A 22,097-nucleotide genomic window follows, 5' to 3' on the forward strand; every position below is an offset into this window, starting at 1 on the left:
TTTTTGATGTGGCATATGGAAGAACTATTTTAACCCTGAACAGTCTTTCACTTGCCACACTACTGCATGGGGCAGAAAGATATTTTTGGGCCATTTTTGCCAGAGCTGGAAATCTGTTTATTAACTGCCCAGTACTTCAGGGGTTTGTCTGAACGAGGTACAGTGCTCTCTCCTACAATAATACAAATAACAGCAATTTGTATTGGCAGAACAGTAGTAAACAGTAGTAAACAATTTTTAGTTTAGTCTCCACTCCAGTTTAAAATGAAATGGGAACATGCAGTTTGAAAAAACGCCACAAGATAGCATATGGGTAGGAAGTAGAGGTATCGGTTTAAGTATCGGTGCATTTGCACGAGTACAAGTACTCATGCAAATACTTGGTATCGGTACCGATACTATTATCGGTGCATCCCTACTTGCTAGCTATGTACCGTTTATTCAGGCACTACCTAATATATCCACTGACAATATATTGCTAACCCTATTGCTCCATTATTCATCTTATTCTTTTCTGAGTCATTTATCCACTCTGAGACCTATTATTATCCCCTAGACATCTCCAAGGTAGATAGTATTGCTTGGTTGTTCTGTATAAGAGTAGGGCTATTGCCATAGCTGATTCTGCTAGTACACCCAAAATTGTAAATACATAATTGGGCTTATCTATCATACTATTTCTTTAGATACCCTCAACTCTACTTTACTAACTTTATACCCCCATCCACAACACATAGTAATAAACCCACAAAGGATGCATTCTGCCGCAGGGTATAGGGCCCATGCCCATGTTGCAGACTAATTTGTTAAAGGGACACTAAACCCAAATTTTTTCTTTCATGATTCAGATAGAGCAGGCAATTGTAAGCAACTTTCTAATTTACTCCTATTATCATTTTTTCTTCATTCTCTTGCTATCTTTATTTAAAAAGCAAGAATGTGATACATAGGAGCCAGCCCATTTTGGGTTTAGAACCTGGGTTATGCTTGCTAATTGGTGGGTAAATGTAAGCCTCTAATAAGCAAGCGCTATCCATGGTGCTGAGCCTAAAATAGGCTGGCTGATAAGATTTACCTTCCTGCTTTTAAAATAAAGATAGCAAGAGAACGAAGAAAAATGTTTAATAGGAGTAAATTAGAAAGTTGCTTAAAATTCCATGCTCCTCTATCTAAATCATGAAAGAAAAGAATTTGGATTCAGTGTCCCTTTAAGGAGTAATACTTAGTGACTTAATCTCTCTGTCCTATATTTCTCAAGATAACATCTAGTAGTAGCATATCTTCCTCACAACCCCTACTAGTACCAATAAGAACTGTGTTACCTCACATTTAGCATGTAACTTACGATTGATGATATTGGCCTATTATTAACTAATGTTGCAGTCTCTCTACTTTCTACCCTAATTCCTAACTACTAGCTCCGCCCTCCCCTACTTGGTTTGCTCTGTAAACATAGGAAAATATATCCTACAACCTATTCTCCCCAACAATTATTAGTCACAAATACTATACCACAGAGGCAACAAACTTTAAATTACCTCACAGGTGATTAGATAATTTCAAAAAATATCTAACCTACATATCACCTACGACTAGTTCTAGTATACTATAAATTGACTCTGTTATTCCAAATATACCCCTTATCCATGTAAATTTGATATTACTACTCCCACCTACTTATATCCTTAATGATCGTGGCCCAAGAGTGGCCGTTAAATATAATGGGAAATAGACAGATTCCTAAATAAGAGGTTCAATACTAATTATATCTGTTACATATCTACAAATTGATGTGTGTATATACTAGAGCAGTGCTTTCCAAACTGTGTGTCGGCAGCAGTTTGTAGGTGTGTCCCTGCTTCAACAAAAAAATTTTTTTAATTTAAATTTTTTTGGGGTTTCCGACTTTCCGCCTGCCTGCTACGCATATCACATGATTGATACCTAGTGGGTCACAGATCATCTTAACCTATTGGCGCATCTAGGCGGGAACTGAAACTATTCCCATTGGCGGCTTATGCAAGTGTCTTTATCTAATATTCCACCAAATATTCAGAAACTGTTCATCCCATCAACCTCATACATTCCATTAAAATACTAAGCTATTGCTGTTATTAAACTTTTTTTTTTAATTCTTGCACATGCATACTGTTACTTGTAAATACATTTTGTTATTATATAATTTATGTATGTGTCCGTATCTCTTAAAACAAGTTAGTTTAACCTCCTGTTTGCTAGTACAACTGAATTACTGTGTCGCAAAATGATGTGGGTCTAAAAAGTGTGTCACCAACATGAAAAGTTTGGAAAGCTCTGTACTAGAGTTATATCTTATTTCTTCCAAAAATGTGGTGAGTCCACGGGTTCATCTTAAAGTGAAAGTAAATCCTAGCGTTTTACAAACACTAGGATTTACTATTGAAACAAATAAAGGGCACTTTCATTCATGAAGTATAAGATACTTCATGTAGAAAGCTCCTTTATTTGATTCAATCGATCGCCGCTCTTAGCTCCTACAGCAGCCCACGGCGAAACATTTTTTTGGCTAAGAGGTGACGTTTTCACCTCTTGGCCAATAGCCGTGCGTTAAATCCGGCTTGGCGCCAATGGGCTTCTGTTATGTTTGTTGGGTGCTTGTCACTTTTTATTTAAATTTTCTGCTCTTTTTCCTGATGGTGTGCTGGTATGGCTTGGCCACGCCCCCTCCATCCTTGTTGTTCCGTGGACGGTTTTCGCGCCTCCCCTACGTCAGTCACGTATTCGGCCTGGTCTCTACTCTGTGCACTACGGAGGTGAATCTCCTCGTTGTGGCTGTGTTGCTGTGGGGAATCTCTAAGCTAAGTAGCGCTATAAGGAGAAGCAGAACAAGCTAGTGATCGGTGGTGGTAAGGACTAAGGAGGCATCTCAGTATACTGAGGTGTGGAGGGAGGTGTTAGTCAGTGCGGCAACGCTCGCCTAGGCATAACTTTTTGTTCTGTATAACAGTTATTTCTTTGTGCAACATTTTATCAAATAAAGCTAAAGCAGGATAACTAATTACCAGTTTTTCGTTTGTTGCGACTTTTTATTTTACTGGGCCTTATTCTGATTATCGGTTAAGGCCGTGAAGATAGTGACAAGCATGTCTGATATGGATCAGGAGATTGCTCAATTTAACCGTTGCTTATTGTGTTTAGAGGCACAAATTGCAGCACCAATGCAATTCTGTTCTTCCTGTGTTAAACTTACATTACAGGGTAAGAATTTTTTTTCAATGTGGAGCCTAATGTCTCTCAGGAGGATGCTGTCCAGGTGTTACTAGGGCCATCTCCTATTTCGTCTCAAGCCTCCTTGGCATCTAACTCTGCGTCCTGCTGTTCCTCTTTAACGCCTAGGGGAGTGTTTTTAAAGGCAGAGATTGCTGCACAGGTATCCTCAGCAGTATCTGCAGCATTAGCCAAGTTTCCCAGATTTTCGGAGAAGCACAAGAGCAAATCTAAGAGCTCAGATTATCAGGTGTCTGTCCCTGTCGAAGAGCCTCAAGTTCCTCATAGATCTGAGGATGAGGAAGGCTCTCATTCTGAGGGAGAGATGTCAGATTCGGACAATATAATTCCTTTGTTTGAGGGTGAAGGAGTTTCCTTCAGGTTTAAGCTTGAACACCTTACTTTTAAAAGAGGTTTTAGCTACTTTGGATGATTCAGAGACCCAGGAGGTAGTTACGCCCCAGGCGGTTGTTACGCCTAAGAAGTCTAGTAAACTGAATATTTTTTTTGATGTTCCTTCCTCTTCTGAGATGTTTCCTGTGCCAGATAGGGCTAAGGAAATCATAACTCAGGAATGAGAGAAGCCGGAGGTGCCTTTTACGCCGTCTCCAGTGTTAAGAAAGATGTTTCCGGTGGAGACTTCTGTCAAGGAGTCTTGGTCTACGGTTTCTAAAGTGGAAGGGGCCATCTCGACCCTGGCTAAGAGGACCACTATTCCTATTGAGGATAGTTGCTCTTTCAAGGACCCAATGGATAAGAAGATGGAGGCATATCTAGAGAAGATTTATGTACATCTAGGGCTCCAATGGCAACCAGTAGTATGTATTGCCACGGTGACTACTGCAGCCTCCTATTGGTTTGATGCCTTGTCTGATTTGCTTCAGGAAGAGACACCATTAGACGAGATCCAGGATAAGATTAAGGCTCTTAAGTTAGCCAATTCCTATATTGCTGATGCTGTTCTTCAGGTTCTTAGACTAGGAGCTAAAGCTTCCAGTTTTGCAGTGTTGGCCAGAAGAGCTTTATGGTTGAAGTCCTGGTCAGCCGATGTTTCGTCTAAAGTCAAGCTTATGGCAATTCTACACAAGGGCAAGACCTTGTTTGGACCGGGTCTGGCTGAGATCATTTCTGACATTACAGGAGGTAAGGTTCCTTCTTGCCTCAGACCAAACAGGACAGCTCCAAGCCCTCCTGGAAACCAAGTCAGTCTTGGAACAAGGGTAAGCAGGCTAAGAAGCCCACTACTGACTCTAAATCAGCATGAAGGGATCGCCCCTAATCCAGGCTTGGATCAGGTTGAGGGCAGACTGTCTCAGTTTTCTCAAGTTTGGCTGAGAGACGATCCGGACCCTTGGACGGTGGAAATTGTGTCTCAGGGTTACAAATTAGAGTTCAGGAACTACGCTCCCAGGGGCAGATTTCACCTTTCCAGATTATCTGCAGACCAGATAAAAAGAGAGGCGTTCTTGAATTGTGTTCAAGATCTCTCGTCACTGGGAGTGATTGTTCCTGTTCTAAAGCAGGAACAGGGTCTAGGATTTTACTCAAATCTGTTTGTAGTTTCCAAAAAAGAAGGGACATTCCGACCCATTTTTGACTTCCTCAAGGTCCCATCCTTCCAGATGGAAACCATTCGTACGATTCTACCTCTGATTCAAGAAGGTCAATTCATGATGACCATAGACTTAAAGGATGCATACTTACATGTTCCCATTTAGCTATTTTGTATGGTCCATGGGGAGATAGTCTGTCATCACCCAGCTGTAATTTGTTATACCATTTGGTATTTTTATTGTGTATAATAAAAAGACTGATTTTATACTTTTACATAAGTCTGGTGTTGGTGTTATTATCCCCATAACAGTAACCTAAGGGCACCATAGCCCTCCCTCCTCCTTCCACTGCAGTATTTTGGCCGGGGTTTGACAACCAGGAGACAAGCATTCTTTATCGATTTGGGAGACACACAGCCAGCTGGTTTGCTGTTGAAAACCAGCCTGCCTCTACTGGCACAAGAGAGTGCCGCCTCGTTTGTGAGTACCCTTATTCTACTCCTTCACTGGATTTCTGGTTATATTGATACACACATGTGGCGCCTCTGTTTCTGTTTTTTGTTTTGCCCATTTACAGGGATCATCACAAGTTTCTGAGGTTTGCTTTCCTCAACCAACACTTCCTGTTCGTGGCTCTGCCTTTTGGCCTAGCCACGGCTCCAAGGATATTCTTTTTTATTGAGGTTGAAAAGGTATGCTTACAGGTAAGTGCGGTTACAATAATCACATAAAATATATAAAAAGGACATATTAGTCAAGAAAACTACATCATTAAGTCAATCCTGTTTCATCACAGAACAAATGAAGAACAAACCTCACATTTTTTGCTTTTTTGTAACCTTAGTACACCATAAATTATAGTAGCAGTGACATATAATACATCAAACTGAACATTCTATACGTCAGTATACAAAACATCTAAAAAGAAATATATATACGTTACGTGACTGATACCAATTGGCTTACTCATGTCCAACTAAAACTCTGAATTTCAAGTAAGCAGGATGCTTAATGATAGCTAATTAAGCATGAATACAATTCAACCTCAATATGGGTTGGACGCACAGGTGGTATTATTAAACCTATGGCAATAAACCATTACCAGCATGATTAATGTACCAAGCTATTAGCAGATGTTGTTCTTAGTTATGTGGTTGCATGCATCAGGATAAACAGGCTACGGTATAACAGAACAGCCTAGCAGTATGGAAAGACACATGTGTGCACTAGTTACTGGCGGGTGTCTAAAAATAAGCTAGCTCTTGTTGGTTGGTGTTATGTCTAATATAGTGGGGCCGAAGATCCAAATTTGTAAATGTGGCATGTATCAAGGGAGACCACGCCTAACTGCAGCAGTGTAAGTGCAACCTGCGTTGAGAACTTGTCATGTTTAAAAGGGAAACTATATCACACAGTATAACAAAGGCCTTAGCCTCATGAGATAAGTTATGCCTTCAGTGGCACAGACCCAAAGTGGGGGGTCCAAGGCATGTGTATCTACTATCTCACCCTACACGTTAATAGTGTAATAATGACCAAACATGTGAGTATTGAATGTTAACATTGCTTCACAAGTTATATGATCCCCAATCCATATAGTCTACCCAACCTCCCTATGTATGTAAGAATGAGGAGGCTCAGACATCCCGGCCGCAGACATCCAAGCCCTCAAAAACATTTAAGAACAATAAGAATAAGTGGGTAGATAGCTAAAAATATCCTATCAAATATAATCAAGTGGAATATAACAATATACCGTGTTTGATCAGACTAATATAATATCAAGCAGGGTGTGATGGGTTGTATGCCGGACAAGCAAAATAAGTATATACACAGCATGTATTCTTACAGGAGAAAGACCACAGTTCCAATGCCCATTTAGTAAAGTATTGACTAGTAATGCATCACTCCTGACAAAATTTCCATATCAAATAGGGATTGTGTAGCAAACATAACACAATATAATTTTCATATTAGTGATATGCTGTAAGGTGCTTGCTGATATAGATATATATATATATATATATATATATATATATATATATATATACCTAAAAAACATACGGTAAACCACATACATGAAAAGAATATAAGTATTGTATAGTCCCCTGCTTTCCAGTTAGTGAATTGAGAGACGTACTACCCATATTAAGATTCACTAAAGAACTGGCGGAGAGTAGCAGTAGCTTAAGAAACCAGATTTAACTCTAGAAAAGGACATTAGTGAATTTTCAACTAAGTAAGAGTGGCAATAGTGGTCCACTATCATACATGCAGCTATAATGTGATCCCCAAAGCCTCGTAGCAAAGTGAATATGAATATAAATGACCTCATACTCTAATAAACCCTCCTATGTAATATACTGCTAACAAACATTTGCCCAACAGGAAATATAAAACCTAAGTTTACAACATAAGATCAGTAGAGTAACATCGTTTAGCTAAAGTAGGATAAACAGTTTATAAAATAATTAACTTCATATGTGTGAATATGCGGTTCTCTAAATCCCGGCTTAAGAATTTCTGATGACATAAAATAGGCAAACAAATAACAAATGCGTTATATAAAAAGAACAGCAAAATAAGGATAACATCAGAGCTGACTTTGCTTAGTGTACATCCTCCTATTCAACATCTCAGAAGCGCTATAACAGTATTGGGATAAACATTGATTATGTTGAAACATGTATTCGTAGGATGTATTGCTGTGACCTATAAGAACATCACGGTATAGCATTCTGACATAAGGTAAACGCCAGTATCCACTGACTCAGATAGTAAGGCTTCTGGGAATCTCTTGCATTACTGTGAGTTTGTTAGGAAAACAATTGACTGGTGAGAAGAGTTCGTAAGTACTTAGCCTAATCCGTGGAGCATTGTATCAGTCAGCAAAATGCCAAACAAGGCAGCTGTGCATGAGTATCTGTAATGCTCAGGTCAGTCAACTCAGGTATACTAACTTATTGGAGTTTGTAACAGAAACTTTAACAGAATCTTTCTGTAGAAAAATGGTTTGATGTTCGCTAGGTAAACCAAAAGAGATGTCTAGTGGTTTCCCTAGTGGTTTTATATATGCCAGGTGAATACAGGGATGTAAATATTATATGATACTGACTCTGTATTCACAGTGGCATCTATCACAGAGGTATAGAATTTAGCTCGGTATTACATACAGCTTTAGGTTTAGCGTAACAGTTCAATTTAGGCAGTTATGGGGTTATGTTAAATATTATTCACAGAGACCTTCTTAGCAAATAGTACTGAGTAGTACTTACGGTGAGAGTTCTGGAGTTCAAGGAGGCCAAAACCCGGAGCGGTCTGTTAGCAAGCGGCAGCGTTCCTGTCAGGCAGGGAGAGAAGCACCGGGCGGTGTCTGATGACGTAGGAGATGCTGTGTGCTGCGGAAAGGCTGTTGTCCCACACTGTGCGGTTTGAGGATCCAGGCTGTGCTGACAGGCTGCAAGACGGACACTGTTACACAGGCTGAGGATAAGGATATCAGGACCAAGGTATGAAAACCGTAGCAACTCAGGAGAGCTGAATCTTGAGAGGAAGTTCAGTTAGTAACAATTCTCAATAAACCAGCATTGAGGGTAGGGAGGAAGTGCTTTAAATAGGCAGGCCTTAAAGGGACAGTGTATAGCGAGAGGAAGCGTAACCCTTACAGTATCCTTATGAGTAGCCAATTCCAACTTTTGGGGCTATAACTGCCAGGTGTTTAACAAAGGCTGGACTGTGGATCATGGATGAACTGCCTACTAAAATCAAGCAACCGTCTTGTTAGTAGGGGGCTATTCCAAAACTATGATCCAAAGTCTTAGAGAGCTGTCACCCCCTCGAAGATCCATTAAAAGCTTCCAGGGTCCCAATTAAATGGCATAGAATTTACAGTGCATAATATAATATATCAGATCTATAAACCTTCGTTTGGGAACAAATAATGATAGGTCCAGATTCCCCATAGTGCCGGGGGCTTCAGGGTCAATGTAGGCCATCAGTGATAAGCCACATTAAGGGTAACCACAAGAGCTTACCCCACTCCTATTCTGTTCATTGCGCTGGGCCCATTTATAGTGGGAGATCCCACACCGGTACTGTCCAGACATTAGTAACGGCCGTTAACATGCGGCAACAATTGAGAGAGGCGCACCAGGCCACCAGCGGGGCAATGGAACGATCGACCCACACTCCCCAACAGATGAGGACAGTCACCAAGAGCACAGAAGCAGGACCTCTCTCCCACATGCGACTCAAAAACATCGCTCCGGGCAATGTCAAGCTCACCCCTCCACACCATCAGCTGTCTACCGGGATCTCGGCGCAGAGACAAAGGAGGATCCTCACTGCTCAACAGAGCCACAACATCGCACATCTCACGGACCACAAGGGTGGAAGGTGAAAGAGAGGCTTCTCCACACTGTGCCTCGAAAGGGTAGGATTATCAATGATTGAATTTCTTTAGGAAAGTTTTTAATTACATTGCCCCATTTGATCAGAAAATGTTTAATTTGTGATTCTGAATTTGAGGTGTCCATCTGTTCCATTATAAGTTGTTTTTTAAGTTTATGTCTGAGTTCTGTCAGATTAGGGACCTTAAAAGATTTCCAGTATTTAAGAATCAGTAGTCTGCCTGCCATTATTACAGTGTTTAAATGTAAGGTATTTTTATGTAGGGCTTCTTTGTTAACACCTAGAAAAAAAAATTTTGTTCCTCCTTCAATTGATATTGGATATTATTAATTTTGTTAAGCCAATAGTTAACCTTGTGCCAGAATTTCCTAACCTTAGGGCAGGCCCAAAAACAATGTTTAAGGTCTGCTTTAAGCAGTCTGCATTTGGGGCATGATGTACCATAATGCTTTTATACCAGGTGTTATATATGTGTGATTAATCATTTTCGTATGGGATTCTCTCCATGAAGTGGAAAGTGTGGTTGCATCTGCCAGCCTAAAACTTTTGTGTATAGTTTCAATTGGGACCTTCCACCATTCTGCAATTTTTTTAACATTGTCCTTTCCTTTCCAGTTCATAATTATTTTATATAATGTAGTTATGTTATATTTCCCTGCTTTAAAAAGAATTATCGCAGGTTCCACGATTTCAAATGTCTGCTCCTCCCGCAGGTCCTGAGAGAGGGCCTGAAGGAGGTGTCGTGTCTGAAAAAAGGGAAGAAAATCCTTGTTAGGGATCCCAAATTCTTGGATTAAATCCTGCATTGATCGACATGCTCCCGTACCCTTGTCTCTTAACTGACCTATATATATTAATCCCCTTTGTACCCAATTATTAAAGGATTTGGAGTTAAGTGCTGGGGTAAAATTAGGGTTACCTGTTATAGTTAGGTATTTGGAAAATTTATAGGAGATGTGTAACTTTTTTAGTACTTTGTGCCATGCCTGTATTACATTATAAATAACTGGAATCTGTTTAATTTTAATTAGGCATTTGTCAAGATCACAATGTAGTAATGCCTTCAAAGAATACGGGTGCACTAACGTTTCTTCCGATGGTATGTCTGCATAATAATCTGGTCCTGCTAGCCAATCTAGTGCTACTTTTGAGATGCACACCAAATTATAGATCTCAATATCTGGTAGCGCTAGTCCCCCATTAAGTCTGGGCAGTGACAGTTTATTAAGCGCAATAGCCTTCCTTTTTCCCATCCAAAAAACCTGTATAAATATCTGTTTAATTAATTTTAAATCTGCTTGTTTTATTATAATTGGGAGGTTTTGAATCAAATAAAGAAGTTTGGGGAAAATTACCATTTTAACTAAATTAATTTTACCTGATAGCGTTAGTTGGAATTTGGACCAGTTAGCTAGATCAGATTTGATTTTGGCGAGAATTGGCCTATAATTTAATTCATACCATTCATTGCTATCATTAGACAGTCTAATCCCCAAATATAGAAAGGAGGTTTTGGCTTCCTTAAAACGGTATGTCTGGCACGAATCCTTGTTTTTTTTTAACCAAAAAATTTCTGACTTTAACATATTTACTTTGTATCCCGAAAATAGACTAAATTCTTGTAAGATCTGTGTCAGTAGTGGAATGTTCTTACCCGTATTAGCTGTCAAAACCAATAAATCGTCGGCATAAAATAAAGTTGCAATTTTCCTCGATCCCAATTTAATCCCCTCTATCTCTTTTCTTATATATATTAGTAAAGGTTCGAGCGCCAGATTAAACAGGTATGGGGAGAGTGGACACCCCTGCCTAGAGCCCTTAAAAAGCGGGAAGTTAACAGAGGGCAGATCATTGATCAGTATAGAGGAATTTGAAGCTTTATAAATTAATTTGATGAATTCAAGGAAGGTACCCTCAACTCCAAACCTAGGTAGAGCTGCGAACAGGTGATCCCAGGAAATGGAGTCGAAGGCCTTCTCTGCATCTATCGATATTATTGCAGCGTCCATAGATTTCATAGTTCCATTCCTAGCAGAGAAAAATTTATTTAGTATCAATTGAAGCCTCCTTATATTACGTGACACGTTCCTACCTGGCATAAAGCCCACCTGGTCCTTATGTATAAGGGGGCCTATTAATAACTTCAGCCTTTCGGCAAGAATACTCATCAAGATTTTATAATCACTGTTTAAAAGTGAGATTGGCCTATATGAATTTATCAGTTCCGGGTCTTTGTCTTTTTTAGGAATCAACACAATTTGTGAGGCTGTAAAATATCTAGAGCAGGGATTTTCTTCAAAATAATAGTTATTAAAAAGTAAGACAAGTGTATGAACTATCTCATCTGACAGGATTTTATATAGTTCTATAGGGATCTGGTCCGGGCCGGCAGCTTTGTTCAGTGCTGCTTTCTTGATTGCTTCATTTACTTCATTAGGAGTAACACGAACATTTAAAGCCTCCTGTTGTTCTTTTTCTAATTTTGGGGTCTGTATCTTTTGCCAGAATTTATCTTTAGATACTAGATCTATTTTATCTTTGGAGTAAATTTCTTGAAAATATTGCAAGACAAAATTATTAATTTCATTAGATTTAAAAATTCTACCTGCTGGTGTGTTGAGCGCTTCGATCATAGTTTGTTTATTTTTTAAAAAAAAAAAATCTAGTTCTTAAAGCTTCTTCGGCTGTTTTTTGAGTTAGAAAGGTTTCTCTTTCTTTTTTAATCTGCTGATAGGCCTTCCAAAATTTTGCCGAGGGGTCACTAACATATATATTGTACGCATTGCGTAGCTGATTAGCTAGTTGTGTATCCTTCATTATCATTTTCCTTTTTTGTGTAACTAGGTAGGCCTTAATCTCCCCCCTTATTGCTGCCTTAAAGGATTCCCACAGAATTTCTATCCGAATGGACGGTGAAGAATTTGTTTTGAAAAATTCTTTCCATTTTTTTGTCAGCCAAGCTTTAAAACTAATATTGTCTGACAGATATTTTGGAAAAAACAACCTGTTATTACCACCAGCCAGTGCCTTCCTTAATATAATTTTTAAAGTAATGATTGCGTGGTCTGAAATAACTACCTCTTTAATATCTGCAAGCATGTCTAAACCCAGCATGCTTTCCGATACAAGAAAATAGTCTATCCTAGACATTGTTTGATATGAATGAGATTCACAGGTAAAACGTCTAATATCTGGGTTTTGTATCCTCCAAATGTCCTTCGTATGTAATAGATTAATAAAATTTTTAAATATTTTAGATTCTTGTTTACTATTTTTATTTAATGCTGGTTTAAGTCTGTCTAAAGTTGGGTATACAGTTAGATTAAAATCACCTGCAATCACAGTTTTTTTAAATAAGATGTAAAGAGAAGTGTCTGAAGTTTATCCCAGAATGATCGCTCTAATTTGTTAGGTGCATAAATATTACATAAGTTGAAGAGTGTGCCATCAATCATTATTTGCAAGGCCATATATCTTTCATCTGGGTCTAGAATTTGGTCCAATATCTTATATTATAAATTTTTATTAATAAAAATTGCCACACCCTTTTTCCTACATTTACATGGGGTTCCTAGAACTTCACCTATCCAACCTATTTTGAGTTTTATGACTTCCTTTTCCCTCAGGTGAGTCTCCTGTAAGAAGACTATGTCTGTTTTATACCGTTTTAATTGTGCGATAATTTCGCTTGTTAAGTGTATCCAGTCCACGGATCATCCATTACTTGTGGGATATATTCCCTTCCCAACAGGAAGTTGCAAGAGGATCACCCACAGCAGAGCTGCTATATAGCTCCTCCCCTCACATGTCATACCCAGTCATTCTCTTGCAACCCTCAACATAGATGGAGGTCGTGAGAGGACTGTGGTGTTTTATACTTAATTATTTCTTCAATCAAAAGTTTGTTATTTTTAAATGGCACCGGAGTGTGCTGTTTTTTTCTCAGGCAGTATTTGGAAGAAGAATCTGCCTGCGTTTTCTATGATCTTAGCAGAAGTAACTAAGATCCACTGGCTGTTCTCACAATTTCTGAGGAGTGGGGTAACTTCAGAAAGGGAATGGCGTGCGGGGTCTCCTGCAACTAAGGTATGTGCAGTAAAATATTTTTCTAAGGAATGGAATTGACTAAGAAAATGCTGCTGATACCGAAGTAATGTAAGTAAAGCCTTAAATGCAGTGAAAGTGACTGGTATCAGGCTTATTAATGTATGTGCAGTAAAATAATTTTCTAAGAAATGGAATTTGAATAAGAAAATGCTGCTAATACTGAAGTAATGTAGTAAAGCCTTAAATGCAGTGGAAGCGACTGGTATCAGGCTTATCAATAGAGATACATACTCTTTAAAAAAGATGTTTTAAAACGTTTGCTGGCATGTTTAATCATTTTTTAAGGTACATTGGTGATAAAACTTATTGGGGCATAATTTTTTCCACATGGCTGACTTAATTTCTGCATAGAAACAGTTAATTGAGGCTTCCCACTGTTGTAATAATGAGTGGGAGGGGCCTATTTTAGCGCTTTTTTTGCGCAGTAAAAATTCAGACTCAGTCTTCCTGCTTCTTCCTGCATGATCCAGGACGTCTCTAGAGAGCTCAAGGGACTTCCAAAGTCATTTTGAGGGAGGTAATCAGTCACAGCAGACCTGTGACAGTGTGTTTGACTGTGTTAAAAATGTTTTTTTTCTTTATTGATTATCCGTTTTGGGTATTAAGGGGTTAATCATCCATTTGCAAGTGGGTGCAATGCTCTGCTAGCTTAATTCATTTACTGTGAAAATTTGGTTGGTATAACTGATTTGGTTCATTGTTATTTCAACTTTAGACAGGTTTTGTGCTTCTTAAAGGCGCAGTAGCGTTTTTTATATTGCTTGTAAACTTATTTTAAAGCGTTTTCCAAGCTTGCTAGTCTCATTGCTAGTCTGTTTAAACATGTCTGACACAGATGAATCTGTTTGTTCATTATGTTTGAAGGCCAGTGTGGAGCCCCATAGGAATATGTGTACTAAATGTATTGATTTCACTTTAAATAATAAAGGTCAGTCTTTATCTATAAAAGAATTATCACTAGACGACGAGGGGGAAGTTATGCCGACTAACTCTCCTCACGTGTCAGTACCTTCGCCTCCCGCTCAGGGGGCGCGTGCTAATATGGCGCCAAGTACATCAGAGACGCCCATAGCAATTACTTTACAGGACATGGCTACAATCATGAATAATACCCTGTCAGAAGTATTATCTAGATTGCGAGAATTGAGAGGCAAGCGCGATAGCTCTGGGATTAGGAGAGCTGCAGAGCGCGCTGGTGCTGTAAGAGCCATGTCTGATACTGCGTCACAGTTTGCAGAACATGAGGACGGAGAGCTTCATTCTGTGGGTGACAGATCTGAAACCTGATTCAGAGATCTCTAATTTTAAATTTAAGCTTGAGAACCTCCGTGTATTGCTTGGGGAGGTTTTAGCTGCTCTGAATGACTGTAACACAGTTGCAATTCCAGAGAAATTGTGTAGGCTGGATAGATACTATGCGGTACCGGTGTGTACTGACGTTTTTCCTATACCTAAAAGGCTTACAGAAATTATTAGCAAGGAGTGGGATAGACCCGGTGTGCCCTTTTCCCCACCTCCTATATTTAGGAAAATGTTTCCAATAGACGCCACTACACGGGACTTATGGCAGACGGTCCCTAAGGTGGAGGGAGCAGTTTCTACTTTAGCTAAGCATACCACTATCCCGGTGGAGGATAGTTGTGCTTTTTCGGATCCAATGGATAAAAAATTAGAAGGTTACCTTAAGAAAATGTTTGTTCAACAAGGTTTTATCTTGCAGCCCCTTGCATGCATTGCACCTGTCACTGCTGCTGCGGCATTCTGGTTTGAGTCTCTGGAAGAGGCCATTCACACAGCTCCATTGGATGAAATTATGGACAAGCTTAAATCACTTAAGCTAGCTAATGCATTTGTTTCTGATGCCATTGTACATTTGACTAAACTAACGGCTCAGAACTCCGGATTCGCCATCCAGGCGCGGAGAGCGCTATGGCTTAAATCCTGGTCAGCTGACGTGACTTCTAAATCTAAATTACTTAATATTCCTTTCAAGGGGCAGACCTTATTCAGGCCCGGCTTGAAAGAAATTATTGCTGACATTACTGGAGGTAAGGGTCATACCCTTCCTTAGGACAGGGCCAAATCAAAGGCCAAACAGTCTAATTTTCGTGCCTTTTGAAATTTCAAGGCAGGAGCAGCATCAACTTCCTCCGCTCCAAAACAGGAAGGAACTGTTGCTTGTTACAGACAGGCCTGGAAAACTAACCAGTCCTGGAACAAGGGCAAGCAGGCCAGAAAACCTACTACTGCCCCCAAGAAAGCATGAAGGGACGGCCCCCTATCCGGAAACGGATCTAGTGGGGGGCATACTTTCTCTCTTCGCCCAGGCGTGGGCAAGAGATGTCCAGGATCCCTGGGCGTTGAAGATCATATCTCAGGGATATCCTCTGGGCTTCAAAGCTTCTCCTCCTCGAGGGAGATTCCATCTATCAAGGTTATCAGAAAACCAGATAAAGAAAGAGGCATTCCTACGCTGTGTACAAGACCTCCTAGTAATGGGGGTGATCCACTCTGTTCCGCGGACGGAACAAGGGCAGGGATTTTACTCAAATCTGTTTGTGGTTCCCAAGAAAGAGGGAACCTTCAGACCAATCTTGGACCTAAAGATCTTAAACAAATTCCTAAGAGTTCCATCATTCAAAATGGAAACTATTCGAACCATCCTACCCATGATCCAAGAGGGTCAGTACATGACCACAGTGGACTTAAAGGATGCCTACCTTCACATACCGATTCACAAAGATCATTATCGGTACCTGAGATTTGCCTTTCTAGACAGGCATTACCAGTTTGTAGCTCTTCCCTTCGGGTTGGCTACGGCCCCGAGAATCTTTACAAAGGTTCTGGGCTCACTTCTGGCAGTTCTAAGACCGCGAGGCATAGCGGTGGCTCCGTATCTAGACGACATCCTGATACAGGCGTCAAGCTTTCAAATTGCCAAGTCTCATACAGAGATAGTTCTGGCATTTCTGAGGTTGCATGGGTGGAAAGTGAACGTGGAAAAGAGTTTTCTATCACCACTCACAAGAGTCTCCTTCCTAGGGACTCTTATAGATTCTGTAGAGATGAAAATTTACCTGACGGAGTCCAGGTTATCAAAACTTCTAAATGCTTGCCGTGTCCTTCATTCCATTCCACGCCCGTCAGTGGCTCAGTGCATGGAAGTAATCGGCTTAATTGTAGCGGCAATGGACATAGTGCCATTTGCGCGCCTGCATCTCAGACCGCTGCAATTATGCATGCTAAGTCAGTGGAATGGGGATTACTCAGATTTGTCCCCTCTACTAAATCTGGATCAAGAGACCAGAGATTCTCTTCTCTGGTGGCTTTCTCAGGTCCATCTGTCCAAGGGCATGACCTTTCGCAGGCCAGATTGGATGATTGTAACAACAGATGCCAGCCTTCTAGGTTGGGGCGCAGTCTGGAACTCCCTGAAGGCTCAAGGATCGTGGACACAGGAGGAGAAACTCCTCCCAATAAATATTCTGGAGTTAAGAGCAATATTCAATGCTCTTCTAGCTTGGCCTCAGCTAGCAACACTGAGGTTCATCAGATTTCAGTCGGACAACATCACGACTGTGGCTTACATCAACCATCAAGGGGGAACCAGGAGTTCCCTAGCGATGTTAGAAGTCTCAAAGATAATTCGCTGGGCAGAGTCTCACTCTTGCCACCTGTCAGCGATCCACATCCCAGGTGTGGAGAACTGGGAGGCGGACTTTCTAAGTCACCAGACTTTTCATCCGGGGGAGTGGGAACTTCATCCGGAGGTGATCGCTCAACTGATTCATCGTTGGGGCAAACCAGAACTGGATCTCATGGCGTCTCGCCAGAACGCCAAGCTTCCTCATTACGGATCCAGGTCCAGGGACCCGGGAGCGGCGCTGATAGATGCCCTAGCAGCCCCTTGGGTTTTCAACATGGCTTATGTGTTTCCACCGTTTCCGCTGCTGCCTCGACTGATTGCCAAGATCAAACAGGAGAGAGCATCAGTGATTCTGATAGCGCCTGCGTGGCCAGGCAGGACCTGGTATGCGGACCTAGTGGACATGTCGTCCTGTCCACCATGGTCTCTGCCTCTGAGGCAGGACCTTCTAATACAAGGTCCTTTCAACCATCCAAATCTAATTTCTCTGAGGCTGACTGCATGGAGATTGAACGCTTGATCCTATCAAAGCGTGGCTTCTCAGAGTCAGTTATTGATACCTTAATACAGGCACGGAAGCCTGTTACCAGAAAAATCTACCATAAGATATGGCGTAAATACTTATATTGGTTCGAATCCAAGAGTTACTCATGGAGTAAGGTTAGGATTCCTAGGATATTGTCCTTTCTACAAGAGGGTTTGGAAAAGGGCTTATCTGCTAGTTCGTTAAAGGGACAGATTTCTGCTCTGTCTATTCTTTTGCACAAGCGTCTGGCAGAAGTTCCAGACGTCCAGGCTTTTTGTCAGGCTTTGGCTAGGATTAAGCCTGTGTTTAAAACTGTTGCTCCTCCGTGGAGCTTAAACTTGGTTCTTAAAGTTCTTCAAGGAGTTCCGTTTGAACCCCTTCATTCCATTGATATTAAGCTTTTATCTTGGAAAGTTCTGTTTTTGATGGTTATTTCCTCGGCTCGAAGAGTCTCTGAGTTATCTGCCTTACATTGTGATTCTCCTTATCTGATTTTCCATTCAGACAAGGTAGTTCTGCGTACTAAACCTGGGTTTTTACCTAAGTTAGTTTCAGGAATATCAATCAAGAGATTGTTGTTCCATCATTGTGCCCTAATCCTTCTTCAAAGAAGGAACGTCTTTTGCATAATCTGGACGTAGTCCGTGCTCTGAAGTTCTATTTACAGGCAACTAAAGATTTTCGTCAAACTTCTTCCCTGTTTGTCGCTTACTCTGGACAGAGGAGAGGTCAAAAAGCTTCGGCAACCTCTCTCTCCTTTTGGCTTCGTAGCATAATACGTTTAGCCTATGAGACTGCTGGACAGTAGCCCCCTGAAAGGATTACAGCTCATTCTACTAGAGCTGTGGCTTCCACCTGGGCCTTTAAGAATGAGGCCTCTGTTGAACAGATTTGCAAGGCTGCGACTTGGTCTTCGCTTCACACCTTTTCAAAATTTTACAAATTTGACACTTTTGCTTCTTCGGAGGCTGTTTTTGGGAGAAAGGTTCTACAGGCAGTGGTTCCTTCCGTTTAAGTTCCTGCCTTGTCCCTCCCATCATCCGTGTACTTTAGCTTTGGTATTGGTATCCCACAAGTAATGGATGATCCGTTTACTGGATACACTTAACAAGAGAAAACATAATTTATGCTTACCTGATAAATTTATTTCTCTTGTAGTGTATCCAGTCCACGGCCCGCCCTGTCTTTTTAACGCAGATCTAAATTTTAATTAAAAACTCCAGTCACCACTGCACCCTATGGTTTCTCCTTTCTTGTTTTGTTTCGGTCGAATGACTGGATATGACATGTGAGGGGAGGAGCTATATAGCAGCTCTGCTGTGGGTGATCCTCTTGCAACTTCCTGTTGGGAAGGGAATATATCCCACAAGTAATGGATGATCCGTGGACTGGATACACTACAAGAGAAATAAATTTATCAGGTAAGCATAAATTATGTTTTTTTTCCGTTTTTGGGGTGAGGTAATGCCACCAACATTCCAAGATGCCAAGTTGAGTTGAGGCATCATCTAGTTATGCAGGAAAATATTTAGCATAGGTAGCAGTCAGTATGGGACAGGGGGGGAGAGGGGAAAAAAAACAAAACAAAAGGGAAACAAAGAACAAATAACCTCCTCTGGGTTAACACCATATTTACATGGGGTAATCATAGTCATATTTGTACTTTGTAATTTGGCAGCGTAGGTCATCTTTTTAAGCTTTAACACTATTTTAAAGAGTAATACCCTTTTTAGTTGCAAATTCTCTGACCTCCCCAGGATCACTCATAATCTTGGGCTCATTTTCCGTGAGTATTTTTAATTTGGCTGGATAGATAACAGTAGCCTTAATGCCGCTGGCAATAAGTTTAGTGCAAAGAGGTGTCATTTCTTTACGCTGTAAAGTTGTTTCTGCCGAATAATCTTGAAATAATAAAATTGTTTTGTCTTGAAATGAAAAGGGGATTTTCTTTTTGTATAACTGCATGATTTTGAGCTTATCCTGGAAGTTCAGGTACCTTGCGATTACTGGCCTACTCTTGAATACACCATCGGCTAGGCATTTTGGGGTACCTATACTGTGGGCCCTTTTACAAGTGCTTGCGTTAGGTTGAGGAAGTGGGCATCTAACACGGCCCTGATTTCCTTATCCCACGAGGTAGGCACCATCTTGGATTTCCCAGTTGTCTGTGTCTCCGCACAGTTTGCCTTGTCACAATGCCTAATCAGATAATATATAGCTGTGTAACGCTCCCAAACTCATTCTTGAGAGGTTGATATGCTTGGGAACCATCCCTAAATAACTTAGGGTTGAAAAAAAGAGATAAATAAGCTCCTTTAACATGTCTAGAGCCGGGAGCTCTGTAAACTTGCTGCCATTCACTTCAGTAGCTAGCTCCGCTCCCCCTCCAAGGATATTCTTGAAGGTTCTAGGAGCTCTCTTGGCGGTGGTTCGGTCCAAAGGGATTGCAGTGGCTCCTTATCTGGACGACATTCTAGTTCAGGCGCAGATAATTCATCAAGCAACATCGCATACTGAGATGTTTCTGGCCTTCCTCCAATTCCACAGTTGGAAGATAAATGTGGTAAAGAGCTCCCTGGTCACTGCGACAAGGGTAGTTTTCCTAGGAACTATCATAGATTCTGTTCTGATGAAGATCTTTCTAACAGAGGCTAGAATAGCCAAGCTCATTTCCATCTGTCAAGTTCTGCTGGAGACAGCTCATCCGTCAGTCGCCCAATGTATGGAAGCAATTGGTCTGATGGTGGCCGCCATGGACATAGTCCCATTTGCTCGATTTCATCTAAGAGCGCTACAGTTGTGCATGCTAAATCAGTGGAACGGGGATTATGTGGATCTCTAGACCAGAAGATGAGGGATTCTCTTCGGTGGTGGCTCTCGCTGGAACACCTGTCTCAGGGCACTTGTTTTCGGAGGCTATCCTGGATGCCAGGCTGGGGGGGCGGTCTGGGATTCCCTAAAGGCACAGGGGCTTTGGTCTTGAGAGGAGTCTGTGCTGCCGATCAACATCCTGGAGTTGAGAGCAATCTACAACGCTTTGTTGGCTTGGCCACAGTTAGCCTTGAGCAAGTTTATCAGATTCCAATTGGACAACATAACTTCTGTGGCTTACATAAACCATCAGGGGGGAACTCGGAGTTCTCTGGCCATGAAGGAGGTGTCTCAGATTATCCAGTGGGCTGAGGCCCACGGTTGTTGTCTTTCTTCCATCCACATTCCGGGAGTGGACAACTAGGAGGCAGATTTCCTAAGCAAGCAGACTTTCCATCCCGGGGAGTGGTAACTTCATCCGGAGGTGTTCTTCAGATTGGTCTCCAGAGTTGGATTTGATGGCGTCTCGTCAGAATGCCAAGCTTCCAAAGTACGGTTCCAGGTTGAGGGATCCTCGGGCGTACCTAATAGATGCGTTGACTTCTCTGTTTCCTCCATTTGCCGTTCTTCCTCAGGTGATCACCCGTCTAAAGCAGGAAAGGGCATCAGTGATCCTAATTGTCCCAGCTTGGCCACAAAGGATCTGGTATGCGGATCTGGTGGACATGTCGTCTCTACTTCTGTGGAGGTTACCTCTGAGGAAGGACCTTCTTCTTCAGGGGCCCTTCCTCCACCCAAATCTCGTTTCTCTGAAGCTGACTGCTTGGAGATTGAACGCTTGATTCTTTCTAAGCGTGGGTTTTCCGAGTCTGTTATTGAGACTATGATTCAAGCCTGTAAACCGGTTATTAGGAAGATTTACCATAAGATATGGAGAAAGTATCTTCATTGGTGTGAATCCAAGTGCTACTCTTGGAGTAGGGTTAGGATTCCAAGAATTTTGTCCTTTCTTCAGGAAAGTCTGCAGAAAGGGTTATCGGTTAGCACTCTGAAGGGTCAAATTTCAGCATTATCTGTTTTGTTACATAAACGTTTGGCAGATGTGCCAGATGTTCAGTCTTTCTGTCAGGCCTTGGTCAGATTAAGGCCTGTATTTAAACCTGTTGCTCCGCCATGAAGTCTTAATCTTGTTCTCAGAGTTTTGCAAAGGACGCCGTTTGAGCCAATGCATTCTGTTGACATTAAATTGTTGTCCTGGAAAGTTATTTTTCTTTTGACTATGTTTCTTCTGCGCGGAGGGTTTCTGAGCTCTCCGCCTTGTAATTTGATTCCCCTTATCTTATCTTTCATGCGGATAAGGCGGTTCTTCGTACGAAGTTGGGGTTTCTTCCCAAAGTTGTTTCTACTAATAATATATTTAGGAGATTGTTGTCCCTTCGTTGTGTCCGATAAGGAACATCTGTTGCATAATTTGGATGTAGTTTGTGCTCTCAAGTTCTATTGGGAGGCCACTAAGGGTTTTCGTAAGTCCTCTGCTCTTTTTGTTTGTTTTTCTAGAAAGCGTAGAGGTGAGAAAGCTACTGTTTCTACTCTTGCTTTTTGGGTACGAAGTGTGATTCGTCCAGGGAAGCAGCCTCCAGAGAGAATTAAGGCTCATTCCAATAGGGCTGTAGCCTCTTTTTGGGCTTTCAAAAATGAAGCTTTTATGGAACAGATTTGCAAGGCTGCAACTTGGTCTTCCTTACATACTTTTGCCAAATTTTACAGATTTTATACTTTTGGGGGAAAGGTTCTTCAG

At 41.2% G+C, this 22,097-nt stretch overlaps 1 protein-coding gene across 2 annotated transcripts in view; it reads left to right on the forward strand.

Moving 5' to 3' along the window:
• HMG20B (high mobility group 20B) overlaps positions 1-22,097 on the forward strand; it is a 153,206-nt gene that overhangs the window by 102,358 nt on the left and 28,751 nt on the right. The window lies entirely within an intron of this gene.

Source organism: Bombina bombina, chromosome 2 (genome assembly GCF_027579735.1).
Source record: "Bombina bombina isolate aBomBom1 chromosome 2, aBomBom1.pri, whole genome shotgun sequence".
NCBI classification, from domain to species: domain Eukaryota; kingdom Metazoa; phylum Chordata; class Amphibia; order Anura; family Bombinatoridae; genus Bombina; species Bombina bombina.